This window comes from Xylocopa sonorina, unplaced genomic scaffold, assembly GCF_050948175.1.
Source record: "Xylocopa sonorina isolate GNS202 unplaced genomic scaffold, iyXylSono1_principal scaffold0117, whole genome shotgun sequence".
Taxonomy (NCBI): domain Eukaryota; kingdom Metazoa; phylum Arthropoda; class Insecta; order Hymenoptera; family Apidae; genus Xylocopa; species Xylocopa sonorina.
Genome location: NW_027490188.1, coordinates 1 through 5,786, shown reverse-complemented (window position 1 = coordinate 5,786; position 5,786 = coordinate 1).

The following is a 5,786-nucleotide window of genomic DNA, read 5'->3' as shown; positions in this document are numbered from 1 at the left end:
CATTTGAAGTGTAGACGAGGAATACATAACACTTCGCAAATCATATTATATCTTGCCATGAAGCATAGAAATGAGATGCGATTTCGCGTTTTAAGAAGCATTAGAACCATACTGCTATGATAGGTAGACATCTGCAGCGCTATTTCCTTGCAAAGAAGTGTCGCATTTACGTTCATTTGAATCGCAGACGTGGAATGCATAACACTTCGCAATGAATATTATATCTTACCAAGAAACATAGAAATGAGATGCGATATCGCGTTTTAAGAAGCATTAGAACTCTACTGCTACGATAGGCAGACATCTGCAAACGCTATTCCCTTGCAAGGAAGTGTTGCATTTACATTCATTTGAAGTGTAGACGAGGAAAACATCACACTTCGCAAATCATATTATATCTTACCATGAAACATAGAAATGAGATGCGATATCGCGTTTTAAGATTCATAAGAACTCTATTGCTACGATACGTAGACATCTGCAGACGCTATTTCCTTGCAAGGAAGTGTCGCATTTACATTCATTTGAAGTGTAGACGAGGAATACATAACACTTCGCAAATCATGTTATATCTTACCATGACACATAGAAATGAGATGCGATATCGCGTTTTAAGAAGCATTAGAAATCTATTGCTACGATACGTAGGCATCTGCAAACGCTATTTCTTTGTAAGGAAGTATCGCATTTGCATTCATTTGAAGTGTAGACGAGGAATACATAACACTTCGCAAATCATATTATATCTTACCATGAAACATAGAAATGAGATGCAATATCGCGTTTTAAGAAGCATTAGAACTCTATTGCTACGATACCTAGACATCTGCAGACGCTATTTCCTAGCAAGGAAGTGTCGCATTTACATTCATTTGAAGTGTAGACGAGGAATACATAATACTTCGCAAATCATGTTATATCTTACCATGAAACATAGAAGTGAGATGCGATATCGCGTTTTAAGAAGCATTAGAACTCTATTGCTACGATACCTAGACATCGGCAGACGCTATTTCCTACCAAGGAAGTGTCGCATTTACATTCATTTGAAGTGTAGACGAGGAATACATAAGACTTCGCAAATCATATGATATCTTACCATGAAAGATAGAAATGAGATGCGATATCGCGTTTTAGGAATCATAAGAACTCTATTGCTACGATACGTAGACAACTGCAAATGCTATTTCCTTGCAAGGAAGTGTCGCATTTACATTCATTTGAGTCGCATACGAGGAATGCATAACACTTCGCAATGAATATTATATCTTATCATGAAACATAGATATGAGATGCAATATCTCGTTTTCAGAAGCATTTGAACTCTATTGCTTCGATACGTAGACATCAGCAAACGCTATTTCCTTGCAAGGAAGTGTCGCATTTACATTCATTTGAAGTGTAGACGAGGAATACATAACACTTCGCAAATCATGTTATATCTTACCATGACACATAGAAATGAGATGCGATATCGCGTTTTAAGAAGCATTAGAAATCTATTGCTACGATACGTAGGCATCTGCAAACGCTATTTCTTTGTAAGGAAGTATCGCATTTGCATTCATTTGAAGTGTAGACGAGGAATACATAGCACTTCGCAAATCATATTATATCTTACCATGAAACATAGAAATGAGATGCGATATCGCGTTTTAAGAAGCATTAGAAATCTATTGCTACAATACGTAGACATCTGCAAACGCTATTTCCTAGCGAGGAAGTGTCGCATTCACATTCATTTGAAGTGCAGACCAGGAATACATAACACTTCGCAAATCATATTATATCTTACCATGAAACATAGAAATGAGATGCGATATCGCGTTTTAAGAAGCATTAGAACTCTATTGCTACTATAGGTAAACATCTGCAAACGCTATTTCCTAGCGAGGAAGTGTCGCATTCATATTCATTTGAAGTGTAAACGAGGAATACATAACACTTCGCAAATCATATTATATCTTACCATGAAACATAGAAAAGAGATGCGATATCGCGTTTTAAGATTCATAAGAACTCTATTGCTACGATACGTAGACATCTGCAGACGCTATTTCCTTGCAAGGAAGTGTCGCATCTACATTCATTTGAAGTGTAGACGAGGAATACATAACACTTCGCAAATCATGTTATATCTTACCATGACACATAGAAATGAGATGCGATATCGCGTTTTAAGAAGCATTAGAAATCTATTGCTACGATACGTAGGCATCTGCAAACGCTATTTCTTTGTAAGGAAGTATCGCATTTGCATTCATTTGAAGTGTAGACGAGGAATACATAACACTTCGCAAATCATATTATATCTTACCATGAAACATAGAAATGAGATGCAATATCGCGTTTTAAGAAGCATTAGAACTCTATTGCTACGATACCTAGACATCTGCAGACGCTATTTCCTAGCAAGGAAGTGTCGCATTTACATTCATTTGAAGTGTAGACGAGGAATACATAATACTTCGCAAATCATGTTATATCTTACCATGAAACATAGAAGTGAGATGCGATATCGCGTTTTAAGAAGCATTAGAACTCTATTGCTACGATACCTAGACATCGGCAGACGCTATTTCCTACCAAGGAAGTGTCGCATTTACATTCATTTGAAGTGTAGACGAGGAATACATAACACTTCGCAAATCATGTTATATCTTACCATGACACATAGAAATGAGATGCGATATCGCGTTTTAAGAAGCATTAGAAATCTATTGCTACGATACGTAGGCATCTGCAAACGCTATTTCTTTGTAAGGAAGTATCGCATTTGCATTCATTTGAAGTGTAGACGAGGAATACATAACACTTCGCAAATCATATTATATCTTACCATGAAACATAGAAATGAGATGCGATATCGCGTTTTAAGAAGCATTAGAAATCTATTGCTACAATACGTAGACATCTGCAAACGCTGTTTCCTAGCGAGGAAGTGTCGCATTCACATTCATTTGAAGTGCAGACCAGGAATACATAACACTTCGCAAATCATATTATATCTTACCATGAAACATAGAAATGAGATGCAATATCGCGTTTTAAGAAGCATTAGAACTCTATTGCTACGATACCTAGACATCTGCAGACGCTATTTCCTAGCAAGGAAGTGTCGCATTTACATTCATTTGAAGTGTAGACGAGGAATACATAATACTTCGCAAATCATGTTATATCTTACCATGAAACATAGAAGTGAGATACGATATCGCGTTTTAAGAAGCATTAGAACTCTATTGCTACGATACCTAGACATCGGCAGACGCTATTTCCTACCAAGGAAGTGTCGCATTTACATTCATTTGAAGTGTAGACGAGGAATACATAAGACTTCGCAAATCATATGATATCTTACCATGAAAGATAGAAATGAGATGCGATATCGCGTTTTAGGAATCATAAGAACTCTATTGCTACGATACGTAGACAACTGCAAATGCTATTTCCTTGCAAGGAAGTGTCGCATTTACATTCATTTGAGTCGCATACGAGGAATGCATAACACTTCGCAATGAATATTATATCTTATCATGAAACATAGATATGAGATGCAATATCTCGTTTTCAGAAGCATTTGAACTCTATTGCTTCGATACGTAGACATCAGCAAACGCTATTTCCTTACAAGGAAGTGTCGCATTTACATTCATTTGAAGTGTAGACGAGGAATACATAACACTTCGCAAATCATGTTATATCTTACCATGACACATAGAAATGAGATGCGATATCGCGTTTTAAGAAGCATTAGAAATCTATTGCTACGATACGTAGGCATCTGCAAACGCTATTTCTTTGTAAGGAAGTATCGCATTTGCATTCATTTGAAGTGTAGACGAGGAATACATAGCACTTCGCGAATCATATTATATCTTACCATGAAACATAGAAATGAGATGCGATATCGCGTTTTAAGAAGCATTAGAAATCTATTGCTACAATACGTAGACATCTGCAAACGCTATTTCCTAGCGAGGAAGTGTCGCATTCACATTCATTTGAAGTGCAGACCAGGAATACATAACACTTCGCAAATCATATTATATCTTACCATGAAACATAGAAATGAGATGCGATATCGCGTTTTAAGAAGCATTAGAACTCTATTGCTACTATAGGTAAACATCTGCAAACGCTATTTCCTAGCGAGGAAGTGTCGCATTCATATTCATTTGAAGTGTAAACGAGGAATACATAACACTTCGCAAATCATATTATATCTTACCATGAAACATAGAAATGAGATGCGATATCGCGTTTTAAGAAGCATTAGAAATCTATTGCTACCATACGTAGACATCTGCAAACGCTATTTCCTAGCGAGGAAGTGTCGCATTCACATTCATTTGAAGTGTAGACGAGGAATACATAACACTTCGCAAATCATGTTATATCTTACCATGAAACATACAAATGAGATGCGATATCGCGTTTTATGAATCATATGAACTCTATTGCTACGATACGTAGACATCTGCAATCGTTATTTCCTTGCAAGGAAGTGTCGCATTTACTTTCATTTGAATCGTAGACGAGGAATGCACAACACTTCGCAATGATTATTATATCTTATCATGAAACATAGATATGAGATGCAATATCTCGTTTTAAGAAGCATTTGAACTCTATTGCTTCGATACGTACACATCTGCAAACGCTATTTCCTTGCAAGGAAGTGTCGCATTTACATTCATTTGAAGTGTAGACGAGGAATACATAACACTTCGCAAATCATATTATATCTTACCATGAAACATAGAAATGAGGTGCGATATCGCGTTTTAAGAATCATAAGAACCCTATTGCGACGATACGTAGACATCTGCAGACGCTATTTCCTTGCAAGGAGGTGTCGCATTTACATTCATTTGAAGTGTAGATGAGGAATACATAACACTTCGCAAATCATATTATATCTTACCATGAAACATAGAAATGAGATGCGACATCGCGTCTTAAGAAGCATTAGAACACTATTGCTACGATACCTAGACATCTGCAGACGCTATTTCCTAGCAAGGAAGTCTCGCATTTACATTCATTTGGAGTGTAGACGAGGAATACGTGACACTTCGCAAATTATATTATATCTTACCATGAAACATAGAAATGAGATGCGATATCGCATTTTAAGAAGCATTAGAACTCTATTGCTCCGATACGTAGACATCTGCAAACGCTATTTCCTAGCAAGGAAGTGTCGCATTTACATTCATTTGAAGTGTAGACGAGGAATACATAACACTTCGCAAATCATATTATATCTTACCATGAAACATAGAAATGAGATGCGATATCGCGTTTTAAGAATCATAAGAACTCCATTGCTACGATACGTAGACATCTGCAAACGCTATTTCCTTGCAAGGAAGTGTCCCATTTACATTCATTTGAATCGTAGACGCGGAATGCATAACACTTCGCAATGAATATTATATCTTATCATGAAACATAGATATGAGATGCTATATCTCGTTTTAAGAAGCATTTGAACTCTATTGTTACGATACGTAGATATCTGCAAACGCTATTTCCTTGCAAGGAAGTGTCGCATTTACGTTCATTTGAATCGCAGACGTGGAATGCATAACACTTCGCAATGAATATTATTTCTTACCAAGAAACATAGAAATGAGATGCGATATCGCGTTTTAAGAAGCATTAGAACTCTACTGCTACGATAGGCAGACATCTGCAAACGCTATTCCCTTGCAAGGAAGTCGTCTGCATTCTACATTCATTTGAAGTGAGGACGAGGAATACCATCACACTTCGCAAAT